Source organism: Octopus sinensis, linkage group LG15, assembly GCF_006345805.1.
Source record: "Octopus sinensis linkage group LG15, ASM634580v1, whole genome shotgun sequence".
Taxonomy (NCBI): Eukaryota; Metazoa; Mollusca; class Cephalopoda; order Octopoda; family Octopodidae; genus Octopus; species Octopus sinensis.
Genome location: NC_043011.1, coordinates 57,964,452 through 57,991,730, shown reverse-complemented (window position 1 = coordinate 57,991,730; position 27,279 = coordinate 57,964,452). Strand labels below are relative to the sequence as shown.

Below are 27,279 nucleotides of genomic sequence, written 5' to 3'. Positions count from 1 at the left end.
ATGAAATTATATTTTGTCAAAACTGGGAAATAAACTCCCACGCATAAATCATAATATATATAACGGTATCCTTTAATTCAGTAACTTATTGTAATAGGTCAGTCTACACTTAGAGTAAAACTGATTTTCTTTTAAAGCTTAAAATACATAGAGCTTGCATATCTTCCTTGAGACAATATACGTTGGTCAGCGCTGGAATCAAAAGCAGTTATAGTCAATAATATGCCTTTCAGTATCAATTTGTTCTACATTCAATTTGCTGGTCTGTAGATAAATGGGAATCATGTTAAAAGCTTTCAGCATTTGTCAGGCTGGAGAAAGAATCATGCGAGAAATACCGTGATTGTATTTCATTAGTGGTTCATTTTAGTCAAAGAGTATAACAATCATGTCACAGAAACGTTCTTGTTTCTGTTTTCATTGACGAAAATAGCCATTTGATTTATTGAAAAGTATTTGCCTGTTGAAACGTTGATAAAAGTCAAATAGATTTTGTATGAAGTGAATCTATTCGAAGCATCACAATTGCCTTTGTCATTTCAGGCCAATGGACACTGTTAAGGAAGTATTATATGAAATTTGTAAAGCATCTTAGGTACAAACTGATTTTATGAATCTTCTTTCCTTGCGTGCTTTAAATGCAATCATGTGAATTAGCGTAAGACTTGTTACTGCAGAGCTAGACGAAACAAGAGAGAGACGAATCGCCTTAACATGGGTCTAAAACTGTTTATAAACTCTTAATGATATATATTATATATATATAAAGTTAATCCAAACAAGAAAGCACAAAAAATACAACGCGAGGACGTGGAACAAATATAGTATTATTGGACGTTCAGGAAAGAAGGAATATATATATATATATATTATATATATATATTATATATATATATATATATATATATATATATATAATATATATATATATATATATATATATTGGAGTGCAGAAACAATGTCTTACAAATAAATGCTCTTGAATTTAATCCAAATTTGAATATATACCTATGTAGTGAGGTGTATGACAAAAGGAGATTTTTAATGATTATTGATAACACGATACGAAATTGCCACCGAAGCGTTGTGAAGCAGAACATCAATATAAGAATCTTAGAGAGTTTTGCTGTCAAGAAAAATTAGTGTTAGGTGTGTTTCAGTTCTTTAAATCACATAATTCTTTCATTTGTATAACCTCTCGCTCTTCATCCCTTCATTAAAATTATTTTTTTTTTTTGCAATTATGAATGAAACTTCGTACGAGGTTTAATATTTAACGAGGTGTTTTCTGTTACTCCAGATATATTTCGACTCACTAATTTTACATCGATTCGTTCACCAAATGTCACGAAGTAGAAAATCAAAAGCCATCCTTACAAACCTGCCCACGTGGTTTCGAGTTCGGTCCCACTGTATGGCGCCTTCATCAAGTGCTTATTATAGCTTCGGGAGGACCAAAGCTTTGTGAGGGGATTTGGTACACGGAAGCTGAAAGAAACCTGCCCTGCGCACGCGTGGGTATGTCTTTGTGTCTGTGTTTGTCCCCCACCACCGGTTGACAACCGGTGTTGGTGTATCCTCGTCCCCGTAACTTGGCATTTCTCAAACAAGACCTATATCATAATTACCAGGCCTAAAGAAATAAATCCTGGTGTCAATTCGTTTGACCGAACTTTTTCAAGGATGTGCCCCAACACGGCCGCGGCCCAATTAATGGTATTTGCAAATACATTTAAATATAGGTACCGGCCGCATCTCGCGGTAAAGATAGACTCAAGAAAGCAAAATGGAATGTGGCAAGATATCTAATATAGGACATACACAAACACACACATATACAGATTGAGGGGCCAAATCGTTAGCAGGCCGGGCGAAATACTTAACGATATTTCGTCTGCCGTTACGTTTTGAGTTCAAATTCCGACGAGGTTGACTTTGCCTTTCATCCCTTTGTGGTCGATTAAATAAGTATCATTACACACTGGGGTCGATGTAATCGACTTATTCCCACTGTTTGACCTTGTTTGTCCCATCTATGTTTAGCCCACGTGGGCAATAAAGAAACGAATATATTTCTTTTCTTGAGGAATATTTGGATGTATTTGTGAGCAGTGAACGGCGTTAGAAGGCATAACAATTGAAGTTGTAGTTGAGAAAATGTCAGTTGAGGTGGAGAACTTGAAGTTATCTGAAAATTGGAAAAGAGTTACCTGTATCATGACGATTGGCCTCGGCTGCCAAAATGCTGACGTCATAGTTTCTGTCCGATGCTCTGTGAGCACTGCAAACGTTGTAACAAGTAACATGGACAGCTGCAACGGAGACGACGAAACAGTGGCCAGCAGGAAGGGTCACAGCAGACATTGTGACTGCGTATGCATGTGGCAATTCGCTCCATAATCTTTGAACACAGCTCCAGGCCCATCTCACACGGCTATGTGAATCTACAAGAAACTACAGTCAGTCCTTCACTGGAGAGTGTTGCTGCTAGAGTGTCATATGTATGGCAGAAGGATTCGGTTCTTTGGAATACCTCAATGAAAACGTGTGAAGTGTTTGTCGGAGAATTTCTAAGACTTCAGCAGTTCCAATTTCTGATCTCCTTACCCTAATTCACTGATTGTAATCCTATAGATTACTATGTGTGGGGCACAGTTTAGAAAGACAGCGACCGATCTGCCTTCATCACCAAGGCCATGCTGATCAAGGAAGTATTCAAAGATCAATGAAGTGTTCGATAAACAAGAAGGAATTTCGAGGACAATGCTTTATTTACTCAGGAAAGAAAATTTGATATTTGTGAGATTTTTGTGAGGTTTCTGTGAGAAAAGGATGGTGGCAGTTAATCTTACGTTTTGGGGTTATGGAACCTTATGAGAGGAATATATTCATCTTCTGCCTGTTTCATCCGGAGAAATCTAACAGCAGTTACAACCATTTTTGTTCAGTAATACAGAATCATTTTTTATTTTTCCATTTCTAAAAATCTATATTCATTGATGTACGAGGGACGAGATTTGCTGTAGCCTGCAGATGAAGTGTAGCAGAGTGAAAACTAACTTGTGGCCGTTATCATGACTCTATGAAGAATGAGTCTTCACATTAAATGGGAAAATTATTAGTTTTATAAAACGAAAAAGTCATAATTTCTGGAAATCTTTCATTTCAAAATGGTTTACTATTGCCACTAGGTATTTGTTTTCGTTCTCCAACTAGCAGACAAATTTAAATGCATTGAGAAATGCTTGCGTCCCTAATTTATTGGAGCACTATATACCCGACTTATCGAAATAATTGTTACTCTTTCATATGCAGTATTTGCCTGACTTACAGTGTTTTTTTCTTATTATCGAAATTATAACTGAACTAAAATTGTTTGTTATTCATCTGTAACTCAAATATACGTCTTTTTCTGACCTAAGAAGCTAGAAGTGATTAGTATCCGCTGACTCTGTCATACAAGGTAGAACTATGTTCGTAACTGTCCCTCTAAAATTTTACTCTAAAAATCTGATTCATTTTAATTGAAGCATGAAAATGCTTAAGTTTCTGTGAAATTGCTATTCAATTTCTAAAACCTATCTGCCTGCTTTCTTTCACACTCACCAACAATTGCCTCTAGTTTTGGGTTTTTTTTTTTTAGTTTTATTTTCTTCTGCATATAACAGTTGGTTACCTTCATTTTGCTTTAGATTAATTAAATTTTTCTGCTTCAATTTCCAATATTTGACGGTTATATCGAAATTAATGAGAACGTGGGCATAATTAGTTTGTTTATTAACAAACATAATTTCAGAAAAATAATGGATTCTGTGGATAAGCAACGTGCAGTCATTGAAATTTTTATAATAGAGGGATACATGGTGTTCGATATTCACAGAAGACTATTGGTCCTTAACGGAGATGGAACCATTCACACGAGCATTGTGTGCTGATAGTTTGTTGTTTGTTCCTTCTCGAGCCATGCCTGGCTCATAACGGCCGGTTTCCCGGTTTCCTTGGCGCATAGGTTCCACACCTGGACGGGACGCCGGTCCGTCGCAGGTGAGCTGCAAGATGCAGGAGGAAAGAGTGAGAGAAATTTGTGACGAAAGAGTCAGCAGAAGTTCGCCATTACCTTCTGCCGGAGCCGCGTGGAGCTTAGATGTTGTCGCTCATAAACACACACATCGCCCGGTCTGAGATTCGAACCCGCGATCCTTCGACCGCGAGTCCGCTGCTCTAACCACTAGGCCATGTGCCTCCACATTGTGTGCTGATAGGTGAGAGAGTTAATAGAAAGGAAAACTTCTATTGAAGCAAAATCAAACAGTGAATGACTGTGAACTGTGATCGCTAACATGAACTGCCAGTCAATGCATCAACTACTTTGCACGTAAATAGAAGTCATAACCTATGGGCTTGCTACCCAACTGGACCGTCGTCACGATACCATATACAACATGATGGAAATTTTGCGCATCGAATGTATGTGAAAAAATCTATTTCGACAGTTGGCACTGGAAGTAGAGAAAGCTGGAATTCTGATGATGTATTTGGAACCAATGATGACTGCTTTTTTTACAATAAGAAAGTTTCTTAAGTTTTGGAAACTAAGGCTCGCTCCACGGAATAACATCATATCTTTGTCACCAAAGCATAAGAAATTCGTGTCAGAGGTCGTCGCAGGACGACTGTCTTTGAAAATACAAAGAAGAAATACTTCTCGGTCTTTCTAGAAAGTATCTGTTCGAGAACAGCGGGTGGCAATAAAAAAAGAGCTGCTTTCTTCTTCCTAATGTCTTGGGGGATACATTAGGAAGAATATAAAGGACAGGATGTAAATGATCCACATTCATCACGACAATCTGCGACAGCACACACCTATCTTTGGCGACAATTCAGACAATATGTTGCCCTCCGTCTTCGGTCCAATGTAGTGCAGTCATTGATTACAAGATGCATAATAGATACCAGGAGTAATTAGGTGACAAGAAGCTGCTACAACTGTGCACATCTGAAATTTTTCAAAGAGAATTCGGTAGCTGGGTTCAGTGATGGTGTAAAATGTATAGCTTGTGATGGAGAGTTTGTCGAGCAGTAGCTTTGCATAGAAGACGAGTTCTGCTACCAACGTGTATAGTTTGAACAACTGAATCAGTTAATAGAAATTTTCATTATTTCCAGCAAAACCTTTGTATTTTCATTTTCCTGAGTGACATTCACTTCGGTTGCATGCAAAGCATCATGTTTCTGCCTCTGTGACAAACCAAAACACTGATTGTTCTAAGCTGAGATTATTTTGTTTTCCAAAGAAACGGATTTACGAAGAAGAAGCAAAATCATCCAATCAAAATTCTGCGATTAAATATCTATGGACACCACTCCGTTATTGAATATCATAAGAGCGTAAAAGTATTTGCTTATGTTTGCTTTATTGAACAATTTAAATTCTCACGCATATATCACTGTTCCTCAGTGGGAAAATCATAGCAAAGACATTTGGTGTCTATACAGATTAGATATGGCTAAGCAATTTTCTTTTTTATGTATGAGAGAGAAAGAGATAGATAGATAGATAGATAGATAGATAGATAGATAGATAGATAGATAGATAGATAGATAGATAGATAGATAGATAGATAGATATAGATAGATAGATAGATAGATAGATAGAGAAATAGATAGATAGATAGATAGATAGATAGATAGATAGATAGATAGATAGATAGATAGGGAGAGTTTATCTTGATATGGCAAGTATTGGTCACGTTATTAGTTTCAAGTATGGTTATTAAGCTAAAAATGTGTACGTTGGGGCACAAGAATGTGACATTCCATTTGGTGCTTATTAGGCCATATTTTTCTTTTATACTAATTAACAGAACGGTTGAGATAACTGTGGAAATATTTCTTCCGCTTTTCTCAATTTTCCTTGCAATTTATCTCTTACCTGCTTATCCATCAACTCACTCCTTCTGAGAGTATTTATATTTCATATATATATGTAAGCATGTGAGGTTGATTGAAATTCTATGTAACTTTAATGGGTTATATAAAGAGAGTATTTTCTTTCTCGCAATTTATTAGAAATGTGAGCGTTTAGACCAAAATGGCTCCTACATTCCACTTGATAAAAGCTGAGCGTCGTTCGCTTTGTATTTCAGGATACATCTTATTAGTCTTTTCAGTCAGTTTCGTTAATTCACCCAACACTGAATTTTGAATAGTTATATCGTTATTGCAAGGGCAGTCAACGTGTGAATGACCCCTGTGTAATTTGATACTTGGCGTTTTTAAAAGGCTCCATATCACCATTTTGAGTTATCATTTTCCAATTCTTCTATCACTTTAGAATGATTTATTTCCTTATTTCCATTTACGAGTTCAATGTTTTCAGCATATTCTTTTGGTTCGTGCTTTGTTTATAATTTATTTATTTGCTGTGTGTCAACCTCGGTGAAAAATATCTTCCTTATATTATACCTCCACAAATTTTTCATAGCAGCTTATTTTAAAGCGTGTAAATGTTAAATTAAGCATGATATTAAAGTGGGATATTCTACAATATTATATCATCCGTGTTTATCAAATGATAAATGTATCTCTTTCAAAAATATTAAATATCATCTTTATTAAATGTAAGGATTTAATCAGTATTCCTAAAAGCTAAGAAAAAATCGGTTTACGTTTCAGTGAAAGAATTCAATGTTAAGCGGGAATGATAACAGCGCCAGGTTTTATAGAAATTTGTCTTTTGCATCTCCCAATCGACTGTGAAAGTTTAGCGACATACAATATATCAAGGGACCCTTTGTTATATTGCTTATCGCTGTTGTTTTTTGAGAGTTATTTTTTGTCATTTCGATGTTGAGCCTTATTTCTGTAAATTCTACTGGCGAGAGACTTTTGAGATGTTTTGTATTTTAGACACAGATTATATAATATTTATATTTTAAACTCAAGCTGATCTCTAAAATCACTTCATGGAAAATATTTATAGGAAAGCAGTGAAGATTTGCCATCCTTTGGCCTCCATTGTATTTTCCTGCCAGTCAAGTCTGTTCACCTTCCTGGAATGTTATATTTATTGAAGTTCGAAGAGCCACACTATTCATTCTCGCTTTTGTTTTATGGATGACCTCAATCATTAACCGAATTTATATGTTCTGACAAAAAAAAAACTTTCCTAGCAAATGTTCAATTATTTATTTTCTTCATCATTTTTTTTACTTTTATTTAGTTTTACTTGTTTCTATCATGTTACACAATTCTGGATTACATTCGCCAAAAATCTTTTCTCTGTACGCCTTCATTATTTTCGTAAACCTTATTGTTTAAAATACAACTAAATGTTATATATTTCTCAAATTTTATTTTTTCTCAGTTCATATTCGTCTTTGATTATATTTTTTTTCTAATGCGACATTTTTATTTACAGATATCTAAAAGTTCAAACATTTCGCCATTTCATTAGCTAAACATATTTTGAATTTTGTATTCACGTAATTCTTTTTCTTCAGTGTAGCCATCTTTATTTATTGCAAATAAAGAGTATTCATTTTGTTATTGCTGTGGTTGTTGTTGTTGCTATTGTTGGCTCTTGTTGCATTTAATCCCTTTTTCACTAAACCCTCTCTTTCATGTTATATTTGTCTTCTTAATTATATCTGGCTTGATCCTTGCTTTCTATTAAAGAGATATACACTGCAGGTATCTGCTTTTTTTTATACTCTCACCTTTGACTTCCATATACTGTGTCTGGATTTTCTTGTTGAATCTAGTCGCTTCCTGTCTCTGCATCACGTATTCCATTATTCTCATTAATATTATCTACCGATTTGACTGACGTGGTTGGTGTTGGAGAAAACATACTTCAAATAAGAATATAGTTACGTTTCCTTGCAGATATATAAACCACGCTTGTTTCTATCAAATTAAACATAATTCTTATATTTTTTTTCATTCTCCCCTTTCATGTTCACCCTTTTCTAATCTTTAAACTTTAGATTTTTGTACTAACAACATAAGCCCAATACAATTCCGGCAAGACGACCACAATCATATAATTACATAATTTGGCGTGCAGGAATCTGTATGAATTGTCGACTTCTTCCTATCAGATTCACAACTTTTGCAATTGCATTTCCTTTCTTCTCCAGAATTTAAATAGCGGTCAACTTACGGTACAGTTATTAAGGGTTCTAACGGCGTGAATCGCATTTTGGACACTTTTTAGTAAATATTTTATAGCATTTAGAATGGGAGGAAAACTGACAAGGCTGCTTGGCTGTAAATAGAAAGGTGAGTCACAACATAGTCTGCATCCGGTTACAATTTGAAGACCTTAAATATTTCATTGTCAAATTGCAAACGCGTATCTTATATATATGTGTGTCTACATACGTCCATATGTATATATATATATTTCGTTTTTGGATTTGGTTTGCAAGATTCTTTATATGAGTTCGTGTGTTGAAGCATATTCTATTGTGTCTGGAGAGAATCAGTTTCTTTTCGTGCCTTATAATATAACACACTCACCGGTAAAATTTCCACTTTTTTCTTATTTTTATTGTCCTAAAATTTTCGTTGCGTCTTCTATTTTCAATTAGTCTTGACTCTGTTATTTACACTGCGTTCCCTTTATATATTACGTAAATGCATACATATGTCTACATGTATACACACATACACATGCACACACATTTACATATATATATATATTACATAAATACACACATATGTATATTATTAAGAACAATCTAATCAACCACTAAAGTTCCGTAAGCAACAAACTTATATAAGTTAGTATCATAAGATACGAATAGAGAAATGTCATTTACAAAAGCCGTCTTCTCTTTGACATTTTCAGGTGCCTCGCCATCTTAAATTGCTAAACTATGATATTGTCTGGAATTGTCGTTTCTGTGAACTTCCGTGCAGAAAGGTGTCAACTCTGTTTAATGTCTGTTAGAGAGTCTGGGAAAGACATGAGCGCGACTCTAGTGTATGTAATTTTATGATTCATTTCATCTGATAGATGCAAGTCATTTGAGAATGTGTCACAAGATTTAGAACCATTCCAGTTTTTCTGTCTTTCGGTTGCAGCCACATGTATATTTAACCCTGCCAGAAACAGTTAAAAACATTATTTAGTCGACGATGTTGCCCGAAAAATGTGTTCGAGCGAAGAATATTACTTTTGGATTATTTGATTCAGTAAAGAATAGTCTGGTCGAATCACGTATTCCCCATGCCTGCCAATTGTGTTTATAAGGTTTTGAGTTTCTATGTAGCATTAGTAAATGCTTGTGGAGTATTTATAACAGTTGGCTGGAGTTCCGGATATCACAAATATTGAGACTTTATCGTTTCAGTCAAATATTATGACAAATACGACAAAAGAACTTAGAGGTATAACATGAATAGAAAGATGTTCCCACATGACACACCAAATTCATTGTAAGGATTCGGCTGAGTCATAGAATTATCCTCTTCCAATCTTTAATAAGGAATTAGATCTTCCGAACACTTCGCAATTGGCGTAATTTCGTAATTTTTCGTAATTTCACGCTAATAAAGGATTTACATATCTCACTTAACAATATTCCAGATTTGTAGGACGTGTAACAAAAATAATAAATAATAAATATTTAAGTAAGAAATGCGTGTATATTTACACACACACACACACATACACACATACACACACATACACATACAAACACACAAACATATATTTATACGTATATGTGTATTTGTGAATGTATTATGCAAATACGTATGTATATCTGTATGTGTGTGTGTCCGTAGTTGTGTGTGTCTATGTGTCGGTGTGTGTATCCGTAGGTGTGCGAGTGTATGTGCGTGTGTGTGTGTGTGCGTGTACAGGTTCCCGTGTGTGTGTGTGTGTACTTGTAGCCAAATTCCTTGTGCTTCTCTTGTTTCTTTGAACTTTTATCATTGTTTCCCCCTGATGGCCTGGCCTGTTTTTCTTTTTTTCGTTTTTCGCGCATTACGTCACATTTTACGAATTATCTCCAAACATCATACATCGAAAACCAGGTTTGGAGATTCATTAACATCAGTGTAAATGACATCTTGCCTCTTCACATCTCACATCTTCCGATTCAAATTACCAAACAGCGTGTAGAAGTTACAATAAATACTGAATATAACAATATCAACTTTTAAACCTAAGAATTTTCAAATTGAAAAAGAAGATTTAAAAAATTATCTGAGTAAAAAAACACATCTTTTATCAAATGAGAAAATTAATGTGCGGAAATGAATTCTTGATGAATTGTATTGAGTAGCCATAAATACGATACCTTCAATCAGTTTTTAAAAAAGCGTAAGCAAATTGTGTGCCTGGTTTCAAAGTGTAATCGTCTGCCTACTTAGAAATTTTAATATCTGTATTATCGAGATGCTTCAACGCTGACCGAGTTACATTTTTTACAAGAGTTTCTAGAAATCGTTAAATGGTTTATTTATTGTATTTTTTATTTGTTTTTGTTTGGAATATTTTGCTGCAGAAATTATTCCGCTCAAAGTATCCAAGGATCGGTTAATTGTGCTAGAGCGATCGTCATAAAAGACTTGAAACATAGAAACGGAGATGAAAGAAAAGTGATGATTGAATAGGTGACAAAAGAGAGATAGAGAGTGAAAAGAGGGAAAGGAGAGAGAGAGAGAGAGGAGGGGGTTACCGAAATAGAGAAGAGAACTAGAAAAGCAATGGAAGAAAAATAGAGAACAGAATAATACATATGAGTGAATAAGCCAGTCAGTGTACAAAATCTTGTTGGAGACGAAGCAGAACAAGAACGGAAGACAGAGGTGTGAAAATACTTGTTCTTTCCTATTATTAGAGATATGCATACACCTCCGTCCATTCATTATCAATTACCAGCGACATGTTACAAACGATAACAGGAAAGCGGCGACTGCAGGGCTTTTATTTCTGTCTCAATATTTATGATCGATTTGGCAAATCGTGAGGATATCAAAAATCAGCCGTTGACCGATATTCGACGCATTTTACGAAACAAATTTTTAAAGAAACGTTTTGCTCCCATATTTGATATTGTTTCTTCGCTCTAAACAATGCTTCTCTCCACTTAACAGTAAGGGGTCCCGACAAAGTAGGGAACGGTTGACAGAGCTCTAAAAGCAACGCGTGATATATACTCTCTCTTTTACTCTTTTACTCTTTTTACTCTTTTACTTGTTTCAGTCATTTGACTGCGGCCATGCTGGAGCACCGCCTTTAATAGAGCAAATCGACCCCGGGACTTATTCTTTGTAAGCCCAGTACTTATTCTATCGGTCTCTTTTGCCGAACCGCTAAGTGACGGGGACATAAACACACCAGCATCGGTTGTCAAGTAATGCTAGGGGGACAAACACAAAAATACACGCACACATACATATACACATATATACATATATACGACGGGCTTCTTTCAGTTTCCGTCTACCAAATCCACTCACAAGGCTTTGGTCGGCCCGTGGCTATAGTAGAAGACACTTGCCCAAGGTGCCACGCAGTGGGATTGAACCCGGTACCATGTGGTTGGTAAACAAGCTACTTACCACATGTTCGCACGCCGCTTTGTGCGCAGAAAGGGCGTTAAATATTACAAAGATATATCTAATAATTCTAATTAAATTGAAACGATTGCCTTCACATAGGAATGAATGAAATTGTATAGGCTTTCATTCACTGGCGTCTAAATAATATATCATATAACCAATTGATATGTCTGACGACGAACAAATGCTTGGGTGTAGTGTATATCAAACAGAAGTACAGCCTCCTTTAACCGTACTTCGCTTAATTTTGCATGCATTACCAAAATGTTAAATAAAGGGAAGTGCCCAATGCATAGAACTTTCTAGTTGTTTAGAGTGTGTAACATATTGAACTTCCACACGTTGTCATAATCATCAGTAAAATAAAAGTTTGGATCAGCAAGCGGAGTGGTTCTCACGAGCATAAACTTGCGGAAACCCTCGTTGGTGTTGCAATAATTGTAACCTCTCCACAAAGTGGTGCGGAATTATGGCTTACGTGATGACCGAGGCAGTGAAAATGCTTTATGATTGCAGTGTATTTTCTGTAGAGCCACAAAATATTTGAAATTTATCAATATTTGATTTTTGAGAGTTATCTTCGCGAACTTTGTTCCTCAAATGGTAAATCGACTTAAAGTTTTGTTTCTATAATAAATCTAACATCTATAATATAATTCTATTGCTTCAGCTCACCATCTTGTAAAGTTTTCGTTTGTAAATTTCCTTAAAATTCCTTTTATTTATGCTTTATTTTTTATTGTTGCAGGTACTTTTTATTTTGTTTTTCTTGTTAATCATTACATTGTTTGTGTTATTTACTTCGTTGTTCTTGCACGTGCTTCGCTTATCTTATGGTTTCCATTCACAAAGGTTTCGGGTTTGGGTTTTGTTTCTTTATTTGTGTTGTTGTTATGCATTCTTTATTTTAAAATTCTTAGTTTGATTTCACCTATTTCATATATTTGCGTTCGTGGTTTCTTAAGTAAGGTAATCTATTGGGATTAAACCTTACGTTCAGATTATTTTCATTTTCTTTTCCGGGTGGAAAAGGGGAAAAGTCATGAGAAACTGCGCAAAACCCGGCAACTAATGGAAAAATCCAGCAATTACTCTAAAACGCGTTGTAGAATCGTATACTACAATGTTTAGAACAAGACTTCCTCGCTCAATAAGAAGATATCAAGAAAGCAGCAAATATCTAGGAATCTACATCGCCACCAATGTCCCTAGCAGTGAGCCTTGTGGTTCTCTCCAAATACTGCGTGACAAAACATATAGCCAAGTCTGTCACGTTCAAGTTGGACTTGCATTCAGCAGTCATCTTTTTATTAATGACACAAATGATGCGTTATGAACTCCCTCTCAGTCTCTCTCTCTCTCTCTCTCTCTATATATATATATATATATATATATATATATATATATATCGATAAAAATGGTAAGACAACAAAAGAAAGAAAGAGACCTCGATATTATGTAAATAGAGGAATTTATCTGTAAATGTAATATGTGACAATTATTTGGTAGCCATGATAAAACTCCGAGTTTCGGATGCCGAGGTGGAAATCCACGCCGCCATCTCTTCAGTTATCGGGCCATAGGAAAATGCTATAAAAAATGACCGTTATACAAAGGGAAATTACTGTGATTGGCCGTTATTAAGACAAAAGAGCTATTCGAATGACCGCTAAGTAAGGGGAGGGAGTAAAAGTAAGTTCATAGTATTCGCGTAACCGCGCATGTTCATACCTACACATGTGCGCCCGCGCACCCGCATGCGTGCGCCTAAAAGTATACATTCATCCACCCTCACTTGAAAACGTACACATCTTCACGCTCACCATCCGCCAAATGTATATGTATATACATACAAACCCAAACTCACACGCACCATAAATGTTCATACACACGTCTATATACACACAAGCACAAGAAAAAATAGGACAAAGACAGAAAAAAAGACTTGTGAGGGAATTTGGTAGATGGAAATCGTGCGGAATCACTTTCCATATGTGTGCGTGCGTTTGGTTTTGTAAGAGTTTGTGTTTGTGCCTGTCCCTCACGACTACATGACAACCGGTGTTACTTGGCTTACGATCCCGCAATTTAGCCGTTCCACTGAAAAGATTGACAGAATGAGGACCAGATTTTTTTTAAACATTACTTGGCTGGATGTGTGCACCTAAAACCCTTCATGCATGTATCAGCATCGCTGCATAACTTCAAACGAGTAGAGAAATTAAAACAAGGCGCCTCCGAGGAATCATAATTATATCAAAACATACTGCAGCTTTCCCCCAGTATCGTTTCAAAATTAACAAATGAGTTCACTTCGAACTCTGTTGACTTTATTGGCAAAATGTTGATCAACTATTTTTTTTTTTTGTGGAGTTACAACCGTTGACTGTTATTCTATTCTTAGATCCTGGTTTGCTCTACTAATCGCTTGGTTAATCTTGATTGAAAGCCTTCAACTAACTATATGCCATGTGTCAGAATCTATCGTATTTTCTTCTTGTGTTTGACGTGTTTTGACAGACATGAAACACAGACTTTTCCCATTGTTTTGGATTGTACTGAGTAAAAATTTTGCAATACTGTGGTAACTTTTTCCTCATTTATAAAGTTACAACAAAATCAGCGTTAGTATTCAGCGTGTTTCGCCCCAAACCACTTTTCTCTTAATTGTTTGATTCCACGCTGATACCAGTTGTTGTCTCTCGAGCCAGAGAACTCCTTCAATGAAGCTTTCACCTCCTCTCGGTCGATGAATCGCCATCAGCGCAGAAAGAGAGACATAGATCAGAAGAAATGATATATCATATAGCCAATTGATATGTCTGACGACGAACAAACGGTTGGGTGTAGTGTATATCGTATCAAACAGAAGTACAGCCTCCTTTGACCGTACTTTTGCACACATTACCATAATGTTATATAAAGGGAAGTGCCGAATGGATAGAACTTTCTAGTTGTTAAGAACTTCCAACATGTGGAAGTTCTTAACTTCCACACGATGTCATAATCATCAGTAAAATAAAAGTTTGGATCAGAAAGCAGAGTGGTTCTCAGGAGCATAAACTTAGAGAAACCCTCGGAGACATTTCCCCTCACAACAATTTCAACTACTTATTGCGCGAGTGACCCCAAAATATTTCGTCCCATGTTTTCAATCACTTTCAGGATTAAATTTGGCAGCTCCCTATAACAGTCGTTTACGACGTTCTAAATAGTTATTTGGTAATTTATTCTCCGCTGGTATTTGAGCTCAGAACACGAGGAGGCGTGCGTTAATAAAGAAAAATAATTGTCTTTATAAAAACAAACACTTCTGCATTAATACAATGCATAAGTGTGCTTCTATTGTTTCTTTGAACTTTTATCATTGTTTTCTAATGATGGCCTGACCTGGGTTTTTTTCGCGCATTACGTCACACTTTACGAATTATCTCTTAATATCACACATCACATGTATTTATCTAATTCTCTCTGTATAACAATACAATTCAAAACCACATGACTCTTTTAACAGTTTACAAGTAAAAAGAATTTTTTTATCGAATAAACTAAATAATGTAATTATATTGAAAAAAAGAAGACTGCAAAAATAAAGGTAAATAATAACATTCGAATATTTGTTTACGCACAACTTTAATACATTTACTTCTACAATGAGAGAAAGAACACCGCAGAACAAAACAGTTCGAATTTACTTCAGCATCACAGAACACTTGCAGTTGTATAAGAAACGAGAAGAAGGAATATTCCAAAAGAAGATGATTGAAATATCCCTGAATATATTATGACAGAGCTTTGCTAAGATTTTATGTAAAGTTTAATACTTTCAGACAGTTATGGATGACCAAAAAGTATTCAAATAGCAAAATGCACAAGCGAAGGATGAGTCAGCCGTTCTAATTACGTCAATGGTTCTTTTTCGTTATGTTGTTGTTGTTGTTGCTGTTGTTTCTTCACAGCCCAGCCATGAGAGAACACACATGAATACGTTTTACATTGCTAATTCTATTTTTCTAGATATATTTTTAAGATACACGAATCTAGGACTGCATTGTTCAGACATGGCCTTCATTTTTCAAATCGGATGAATTGGATCTGATAACATTTGCTACAAATTTTGCAGATCAAACGAGGGAGAACTAAAGAGAGGCCACTATGTAGGTGCTTCCTATAAGTAATGATAAGTAGTTGCCTTGGTGTACAAATATATAAGCGTGCATATATGTATATATATATATATATATATATATATATATATATAATATATATATATATAGATAGATAGATAGATAGATAGATAGATAGATAGATAGATAGATAGATAGATAGATATAGATAGATAGATATGTTTCTTTATTAGCCACACATGGCTGCACACAGACGGGACAGATTACAAAGTATAGCTTTTCTTTTGGGGGGAGAGAAAAAAAAGTGGGGTAGGTTTTCGATCAAAAGGAATCGTAAAAGGGAAAGAAGAAATAAAAAAAAGAAAAAAGGAAAAGAAAAGAAAAAACGATCAATAGGGATCGTGTATCACAGTGTCATGATGTAAAGTGTAAAGGGGGGAAGCGGATTGGGTAGGTAGGTAGGTAGATAGATAGATAGATAGATAGATAGATAGATAGATAGATAGATAGATAGATAGATAGATAGATAGATAGATAGATAGATAGATAGATAGATATAGAGGGAGAGATTAGGTACGCTAGGTAAGTGCTATAAAGGATTACTAGGGCTCCAAGTTAATAGCCGAGACGGTAGCTATGGAGCCATTGACGAGTCAGCGTAACGAATTTGAGATCCAAAAAACAAGTATGAATCGAGACTTGTACAGTACCAACAGAATAATGGAAACTTTTGCACATCTCCTTTTCGTCGAGAAGATTCCTTATCGAAAAATTCAAAGAAGTGGCGTCAGCTTTTCAAGAGAAGTTTACTTCATTTGTATGTGAGTAAAAAATAATTGCTTTTTGGCAAACGAATATTTGTTGTTTGTGGCCTGAAGTGATAATAACTATGGCTGAAAGAAGAAAACAGTCTGCCAATTCGGAACAATACTATTTCCAGAAACGTTTTATTAGATAATACTTATATTTTCAATGAATTTTATGTTTGCTTATGTGTGTCAATACAGCACTATGCCATATTTTTTGCGTTGTGAACATTGAATATCTAGGTTACGCACACGCATATGTAAATGTATGCATGTGTATGCCTCTATGTGTATATATATATATATATAATATATATATATATATATATATATATATATATATATATATATATTATATATATATATATATATATGCGCGTGTGTGTATGCATATATATACATATATATATGTATGCGTATATAATTATATATTGTACTTACATATAAGTACATATCTATACATATATATGTGAGTGCGTGTGTAGTGTATGGTTGTGTATGTATATGTATATATATATATTTCTCATGTGTGTGTGTATGTGTGTGTGTGCGTGCGTATAATACCTTGCCACTAAATAAATCGATTAATTCTTACAATATCTTCCTGTGAGTGTTCAAAGTCGGCTGAAATATGTCAAGTAAAACAAAAATATGCGTATGTGTGTGCGTGTGGTCTTCTACATCCGTACGTATATGTATATATATATATGTGTGTGCGTGTGTGTCTGTGTCTGAGTGTGTGTGTGCGTATGTATATTTTTGTTTATATGCATAAGTTGTAGCCCTTTTTTGAAATACGCTATATTAAAATCACGACTTTGTGTTTATTATATATTGAGGCCTTCCATTATGTTCCATGTAAAATATTTGTTTCGTTCGGAACAATGGCCTTCCTAAATATGTGACTCCATTAAAATTACAACATCTCGAAGTCTTCAGTATCAGAATGAAAATGGTGGTGATGATGATGATTCGTTGTTTGGGGAATTTAGAGTAGAACGCAAAGAAACATTAATATTCTATTATAACAGAAAATATCCACTACCGCATTAACTAATTTACAAGAGTTGAATCTTGGTAGATTTCGGGATATATTTTACATGAGATGTAATTATAAATCGATTTTAGTTTGTAATTTGCTACAGGTAAAACACCTGTAATATTGTTCTGCTTGCTTAGGCATGCCATTTGCTTTGCCCATGTATTACACCAAGGGAGGTAATAACTCGAAGGGATAACGTTATATATAGCGAAAGAGACGGGGAAGAAGCAGAGACAAAGAGAGAAACAGAAATAATAGGATCAGTGAAAAAAAGGAGAAAACACGAGAGAAAGGGAGAGAGAGAGAGCGAGACAGAGAAAGAGAAAGAAAGAGAGAAATATGAAGTAATCTATATTATTCTGCAGTTATGGATTCAAAGTTCAGGAACAATGGAAACGTTTGGCATAATAGAACAATGTCATCACGATACATAGACTTATGCATTAAAATATATATTCGTGACAGTGTGGTAACAAGCTCGCTTCGTACCCACCTCATCCGGGATTAAGTACCGCGCAGTGGCGCTTTCGATGGATGTCTTCTACTATAACCCCAGACCAACAAAAACCTTATATGGGAATTTGTTAGATGGAAACTGAAAGAATCCAATCGAATGTATATGTGTATGTGTGTATGTATGTGTGTATGATTCTATCTGTGCTTGTGATCCATCAACGCTCGATAGACAACCGGGTTTGGTGTGTTTACGACCCCGTAACTTGGTGATCTGTCAATAATATAATATAATAAGCACCACGCTTCGATAAATGTCCACCGTTCTATTCGTCCTACTAAATCTTTTCAAAGTGGTGCTCCAGCATGTTCGCAATCTATTTACTGAAATAAGTATTTTAATATGCAAACTCCTCGATGACCATAATCCTTTTTTCTAACATCCTATCTGACAAAAAATTGATAATCCCAATTGAAGAGCATAAAATCCACAGAGTTGTCTCCCCTTACTCACAGGAACTGGATAACTCCTACCCCATTTCCTGTTTAGACATTCTTTTACTAAACACCTTAAACTAAGCACCACGTTTCATCACATGTATGTTAATCCTCCCAAGAAATGTTTCCAAGGACTATTATTGAACTCAAAAAACATAAAGACTCTACAATGCATCGGTATACTTATTTTTTAATTTTTGTATATATTTATTATTATTTTTTTGAAAAAACATTGTAGATTTCTTTTTTCCCGTTTCCTCAATTTAAAAAAAAAATCTTTTCCCCCTTCAAATCTTGAAAATTTGCTTTGTTATGAAAACCGGTTTGAGTTATTATTTTTTAAATTTTCCATACACCCATTTTTATTAAAATTTACCTTCAATTTAGCATTCTGCCTTTATATAATTTTTCCTCTCCTATATATATATATATATATATATCAAAAGAAAAACATGACGCAAAGGAGTTAGCGGTACATATGTTTCTGGCTTTTATATCAATGCATAATTGATGTAATTTATATGTCAATAGCCTTCTTCAGCCTCGCACAATTACTACTCCAAGGACATGTCTTACATTATAAGTTTGGGAAAAAGACCATTTACGTTGGAGATGCAAATCCTCATAGTCGTGTACAACAGAGCGAGGCACCAAAACAAAAACAAAGTGACCATCCCATTTTTCACTCGATATATATATATATATATATATATATATTATATATATATATATCAAAAGAAAAACATGACGCAAAGGAGTTAGCGGTACATATGTTTCTGGCTTTTATATCAATGCATAATTGATGTAATTTATATGTCAATAGCCTTCTTCAGCCTCGCACAATTACTACTCCAAGGACATGTCTTACATTATAAGTTTGGGAAAAAGACCATTTACGTTGGAGATGCAAATCCTCATAGTCGTGTACAACAGAGCGAGGCACCAAAACAAAAACAAAGTGACCATCCCATTTTTCACTCGATATATATATATATATATATATATATATATATATATACATGTACGTTTGTATGTATGTATATATTGAATCATTTAATATTCACAGTATATTAAATATAAGCTACAGGTAGATTAGTGGTGTGGAAACTCGGTCATTTGGCAGATTTAAACGTATAATATGCTTTATGTGTTCAAGGCATGATATATGAATCTGCCGATTTTATCGTGCTTCCACGGCATGAAACTATTAGTCATTCATCTCTATATATTGCGAATATTAAATGATATTTATTTCTCAGTGTTTTATGCTATGAATAACGGAACATTAATTATATATGTATATATTTAAGTATGCATGTATGTATGCATATATGTATATGTTCCTGTATTGTGTATATATTTACACCTCCGTCTGCATATGCATTTATATATATATATATACGTGTATTCCTCCTAAAGAATGTATAAAGTATACGTGTATGCCTGTGTGGTGCCCACTACACATGTGTGTGTTTTTGTGCATGTGTATGTATTTGTATACATGTGTGTATGTATGTATTATCAAAGAATGTATGTATATATACGTAAATGTGATACTGGTAAAAACGGCGTTAATGTGTGAGTTTTCACGCACTCACCAAGCGTTGACTGTTAGCCAACAAAACATTCCAATTTTCACATTTTTGAAGGCTTTTCGTCAAATACTTTTTCATTAATCTTTCCTATTTCTCGTAATTTCTTTTATTTGATCAATCCATAGGAAACAAACTGTGGAAGTCTTTATAGTAAGAATCTAGCTGTGAGCCATAAATGTCTAGCGACGTAGAGGCAAAACCATTTACATAAGGGGAGACAAGCTCTGAACTATTTACTTAACTTCTACTAAATAACATGTTTATTTACTGGAAACCAAAAATCAATAAAGCATTCGTTCTGTCTCCATCTTGTGAGACACATTATTTTGCAAAATGCTATTTCGTTTCTGTAATATATATTAATGTAATAGTGATAGAAGCATGTTCGTGGGTTTGTCTATGGTAATATGTAAGGTTATACGTGTGTGTGTGTGTGTGTCTGTGAGTAAGTGTATGTGCGCATGCGAGTGCTTGTAAGTATGTGTATATTTCTCACTTTCTCCCTCTCTCCCTCTCTCTTTCTATATATATATATATAGTATGCATGTATGTATCTGTTGTAAATATATATATATATATATAATTATATAAATAGCTATAGATATGTGTGTGTATGCATGCTTATTCAATGGTATACTATATATGTATGTATTCATACATATCTACATGAGAGTGTTTGCGATTGTGTGTGTTGACGTGTATTTAAGTCCGTTTGTATTTTTTATATATGAATTGAACACACGAGTTTAATTTTAAATGGATGTATTTATACATAATATCTGAGGGTTTTTTTTCTATTTTCGTCTTCTCTTTTGTGGACAATAGAAACTGGAGTTAGAATTAATGTTCTGATGTTTAGGTAAATGTTTTCTACAGGAGTTTTCTAAAATCCAACTTGTCCATAAGGCACCTAGCATTTTAGTCAGTAGACTTAAGCAATTAACTCAAGACAGACGTTGATTCTATGGTAAAGCCAGGACGACCAAATGAATATATTTCAAGATTATATATATATATATATATTTATATATATATATGTATATGTGTGTGTGTGTATGTGTGTGTGTGGAGGCGCAATGGCCTAGTCGTTAGGGCAGTGGACTCGCGGTCGTAGGATCGCTGTTTCGATTCCCAGACTGGGCGTTGTGAGTGCTTATTGAGCGAAAACACCTAAAGCTCCACGAGGCTTCGGTAAGGGATGGTGGCGATCCCTGCTGTACTCTTTCGCCACAACTTTCTCTCACTCTTTCTTCCGTTGGCCTGCTCACTTAACCAGCGGGATGGCGTTATTTGAAGGCTAAAACAATGCGAAGCGCATTGTGACCAGCGATGTGTAGCAACATCTGATAGCCTAGTCGGTCACGGTGATCACGGTGATATATATATATATATAGGGAGAGTTTACGAAAAAAACAAAAGACGAAGACAGGTGGCTTACAAAACAAACAGATGAATTAGTATAACGCTCAGGAATAGAAAAAGTATTTTACGTTTCGAGCCTACGCTCTTCTACAGAAAGGGACACAGAAAAAACAAGGAAAGAAACAAGGAGGGAAAACAAGGAGAGGAACAATGTGTGTATTGGCTAACGATCTATCATGGCGACCCATGATAGATCGCGTACACACATACACGCACACACACACACACACACACACACACACCACACACACACACACACACACACACACACATATATATATATATATACTGCATTTTCTGTTTCTCTGACCGTTTCACTTCTTTTTTTCCACACTATTTTTGGTGGAATATTTTTGGTTGCTGGAAATTCCATTAGAGTTTTAGAAATTGCGTTTTGAAAAGTTACGTGCCATTACTTGCTCTGAATGTATTTGTTAGTCTGCTCTCTGAAAAAAGCAAAAAAGACCATTGTCATAATGCTTTGTGTTGTATATCAATTCCTGCATTACAGCACCGGTATAGAATACGGAGTTGGAACAATCAATTCCTTATTTCTCTTGAGTTTCTATATGTCAAACCATTATGCACGTCTTTGTAATGTTTCTTGCCGGGTCACTTCAGCGTAATCTTCTTGTCTCTCTTGACTGCACACAGTCAAAATGAAATGTCATGTGACTGAATGTTCAACTTGCTCATCAATTAATGGTTACAGTTCATTATCTTTATAATATGTATAACATAAACATTATGTTATTCCTGTAACTCTTCTGTTTCGAGCTTCGCGCAGATTTTCATAGTTCAGTTTGCCTTCGGTATAGTCGTTAATTAAATGTTAAAGTTCCTACGTGCGTTTCACCATTATGCTTCCTAGAAGCCCTGCGAGAGACGTTCTAAATGCATATAGACCGCATCTTCAGGAAATACTTTTTTGTGTGTCAAGTTACAGATACTAATTGAACGTGATACAATAAAGTGTTTACCGTGATTCTGTTGTGTTCAAGTATCAATAACCATTTGGAACATCTATCGCAGGGCTCCAAAGAACCATGACGATGAAATGCAAGTAATAACTGTAATATAAACACGTACTGATCCTTATTTTTTATATGCTTAGCGCTAGACACATTGCCTGACGGTAGAAGATTGCATCGTAAAAGACTAGAACGGGATAAAGGAGAAATAAATAGTCGTCTTTTATCAGTTCTATGGCGATCTTCATATTGTAATGTCTCAACAAATACTTTAGCGTAAAATGCAAAAGGTAAAATACCCTACTTATTATTAATGTTTTCAGGTGATGGATGGATATGAAACACGTTGACCAATCCAAGCTTCACTGATTTGTTTGACTAGGTTTGCAATGCCTTCATGTAAAGAAAAATGCAGACGGTCATTAATATGACTGACCCAATAAGAATTAAGGGAAGAATGGCTCAGAATATTGGCAAGATTTGCAAATAACTGAATTTATTACAAATGAAATAACGGTTCATAGTGTCAGAAGTCGATCATATATTTTTTCTAATAACGTCCATTGTTAACATTGTTATTTTTTTATAGATAACTCCACGTTTAACCTCCTTGAATTGACCTTCTGGTCAAAGCATCGAAGATGAGATCGTCCTGATTTTGCTGAATTTATAAGCCACCCAATGCTACTATTTTACTCTTACTCTTTTACTATTTTACTTGTTTCAGTCATTTGACTGCGGCCATGCTGGAGCACCGCATTTAGTCGAGCACATCGACCCCGGGACTTATTCTTTGTAAGCCCAGTACTTATTCTATCGGTCTCTTTTGCCGAACCGCTAAGTGACGGGGACGTAAACACACCAGCATCGGTTGTCAAGCAATGCTAGGGGGACAAACACAGACACAGAAACACACACACATATATATATATATACATATATACGACAGGCTTCTTTCAGTTTCCGTCTACCAAATCCACTCACAAGGCATTGGTCGGCCCGGGGCTATAGCAGAAGACACTTGCCCAAGATGCCACGCAGTGGGACTGAACCCGGAACCATGTGGTTGGTTAGGAAGCTACTTACCACACAGCCACTCCTGCGTTCATTCTCATTACATATATGTCCTCTTCATTGCATATATATCATTCGATGGATGTTAAGCTCTATTTGTAACATGTCGGACGAATGTAGAGCGATTCTTTTCTCTGTGAAATAATGAAGAAACGTTAATACTACACTATATATCTCATACTATTTAGCTTGTTTACACCCCATGTTTTGAATCTTGAATCTTTATATCGTTTCGCTTTTCACATATCGCATCTGTTTCAATGTTTCCGGTTAATTGATAAATAAAATTAAATATCACAGGTTAATTATGGTGATACCAGAAATTCGAAACTACCATTTGGACTCTTCTGAAAATTATATCTTCTGCATCTTTAGAATGGACGTCGTTGGAAAGCCTACCCAAGATTCTATGGAAGAAATAGGAATAACCCGTTACCAACGGCCAAGGCTAGTAACCCGACTACAGACGCAAAACATCCAACCCACAACTAGCAAATCTGCACAGCAACGTCAACTCTCAGCACAGAGACACACCGAATCTTAATCCAATAAGGAATCCATGAACGCTAAATGGAGTGGCTATGGTTGGAATGTTGAGTGAACAATTCTACAATCGTTTACTTTATTGTTCATGTTTTTTTTTCCTTCATTAGTGTTTTGTACCAAAACAATTGTCACTAAAAAAAAATTAATTGAAAATATTTTTTCAAAACATTTGATTTTAATTTTGCCGACACGCTGAGATTTCACATTAAAACTGTAATTTTATACCAAATCATTATTTTTAAGTACTAAAAGTTTGTTATTTTAAATAAATTTGCAATTTTACATTGCAATTCATATTTTGGTATTGGAATCACATTGATACAAGTCAAGACGTTCAGTTTATTTATTTTATTTTTATTTTTATTTTTATTTCATCTAGTTTCAGCTCACGAGCTGTGGCCATGCTGGGGCACTGCCATTATGCTTACTATTAAAAGACAAGTAGCAATAAAACATATTCTTTTTACTAATGGAAGCAGCCAAAATCATTGGCAGCAACAGCGTGAATGATTACGAGGATGAGATACTAAACAGGCAAGTGCATTCCCAGACGAAACGGCGAAGAATTTAAGAATTTTGCGATTAGCGACTTACCTCTTTCAAACGTCTCAAATGCCAAAGATTGCAAAATGCAGTTTATCTGCAATTGGCAGCATTTCCTGTTTAGTTGATTGTTGATCAAGCTGCTTTTCGCATTCATATTGATGCTAGTGTCTGGAGACCGTGATTTCAGTTCAAGCTTTAAAGCGAAATATTTTTAATATTACTGACTTTGGATCCGATGTAAGAAAATTCTGAATATCTAAGACAAATAAGCGTGAAAATGGGGATTCTTTTGTCGTTTTGGCTTGAGAAGGAACAAACAAAAACTTTATATTTAAGGTAACTTTTAAAAATTGAAAGATAGATTTTATAAATACCTCAGACTGTGTTACAGTTTTATGAATTGTTAGATTGTGTGAAATAAGTCATGTGTATTTAATGAAATGCTTTTTTGCTCGTCTGCAGTTGATGATCATGCTGATGCTGACAATTTTTTATACTATAAGTGAAAGAGCCGAAATTTTGGGGAGGGATGAGTCGATTTCATCGACCCTAATACTCAAATGGTACATCCCTAAAGGATGAAAGGGAAAGTCGACCTCGACGGCATTTGAACTGAGAACGGAAGGGCGGACGAAATGCCGCTAAACATTTTGCCCTCCACGCTAACGATTCTGTCAACTCACAGACGTAATAATAATAATAATTGTTGTTGCCGTCATCGTTGTTGTTGTTAGTAGTGGCAGCAGCAGCAGTAGATGTAGTAGTGGCAGCAGCAGCAGCAGCAGCAGCAGTAGTAGTAGTAGTAGTAGTAGTAGTAGTATTAGCAGCAGCAGCAGCAGTAGATGTAGTAGTAGTAGTAGTAGTAGTAGTAGTAGTAGTAGTAGCAGCAGTAGCAGTAGTAGTAGTAGTAGTAGCAGCAGCAGCAGTAGTAGATGTAGTAGTAGTAGTAGTAGTAGTAGTAGTAGTAGTAGTGGTAGTAGCAGCAGCAGCAGCAGTAGTAGTAGTAGTAGTCGTAGTAGTAGTAGTAGTAGCATTACGTTCATTTACATTGTCCCAAATGAAGGAATTAGCATCAAGTTGTTCTTTCCGCATTGCCACCATTTTAGATCCGAGATAAAGAACCAACGCCGTTGTGGAAGTCTGTTGAGGAAGCTCAGGAATTCTGGTGACTTAATTGTATTGAAAAACTAGTCTTTTCATGTTATTGTGGGATTTGGTGTGTGGTGAGCCAATTATATTTCTATATCTACGAATCGAAATACGTCCAGAATTGTAGTGCCCTAAAGCAGGGCGCTACAACTTTGGGAAGAGTCATTCCAGCCTTCCTCCTTCAGAGAGGGATATGAATCTTTTTCTCTATAATCTAAAACACATTACCAGGACCAACAAAAAATATTGCCTCCAAATATTTAGGTTATTCTTTAAAGGCGCATGAGTGGCTGTGTGGTAAGTAGCTTGCTTACCAACCACATGATTCCGGGTTCAGTCCCACTGCGTGGCATCTTGGGCAGGTGTCTTCTGCTATAGCCTCGGGCCGACCAATGCCTTGTGAATGGATTTGGTAGACGGAAACTGAAAGAAGCCCGTCGTATATGTGTATATATATATATATATATATATATGTGTGTGTGTGTGTGTGTGTGTATATGTTTGTGTGTCTGTGTTTGCCCCCCCCCCCCATCGCTTGACAACCGATGCTGGTGTGTTAACGTCCCCGTCACTTAGCGGTTCGGCAAAAAAAGACCGATAGAATAAGTACTGGGCTTACAAAGAATAAGTCCCGGGGTCGATTTGCTCGACTAAAGGTGGTGCTCCAGCATGGCCGCAGTCAAATGACTGAAACAAGTAAAAGAGCAAAAGAGTAAAGAGAAAACTTAGAAGAAATTTATGTCTTAGTTTTACTGTAGAAAATTTGTAGCGTACTCTGTCCTGGAATGTTGTTTTTAACACAAATGATATAATAGAATTCATTTTGGTTCACGAGAATGGCTGCGCTCATAATAGCAAGATTATGGCTCTGGGGCCGAGCAGTGAGGTGAGTTATGTTCTTCAACAAAACAATTCATTCCACGTTTCTGCTCTCCACTCAGCCGCCAATGATTGATGCTCTGAAGGACAGGCATCTCGTTCAGGCGAATGCTGTAAGTTCTACGCTATGGAAACCATATAACTGACCTCGAGTCCTAGGAATCGAAACAGTGTTTGCTTTCTTCTTTTCATCATCACAGTAGACACAGCATGTTGTTGCTATACCACAAACTCTATTATAAATCAGAAATATTAAATTTATAAATATCTCATAGAGATATGTACGGTGGTGGGGCGAAGGAGTGGTTGTATACTGTAAACTTAACGTGACAGTAAGGGAATTACACCACCGCTGTTTAGCCCTAGGAAGCATCGACTCTTCCTGTCGGCCTCGACACATTTCCCGTGTCCTTATATATTTACGAAGGGGAGACTAAATACCCCCAACAGCTAGGCCTGCATCTAGAGACACGCATATTTCAGGGTCTGTGCCCATCATCGGTCTAGAGTAGCAGAGGCCTGCTAGCTGAAGATATCTGTCTAGACCTCGTAAATATATATATAAATTTTCGGTGAAATTTATTCACTGAT

The 27,279-nt window shown here is 35.7% G+C and overlaps 1 long non-coding RNA gene across 1 annotated transcript; it reads left to right on the top strand.

Moving 5' to 3' along the window:
• Positions 1–27,279, top strand: LOC118766444. Its single transcript, XR_005002376.1, has 3 exons — positions 1–15; positions 12,200–12,203; positions 26,989–27,279. It is a non-coding gene; the product is annotated as an uncharacterized LOC118766444 (long non-coding RNA).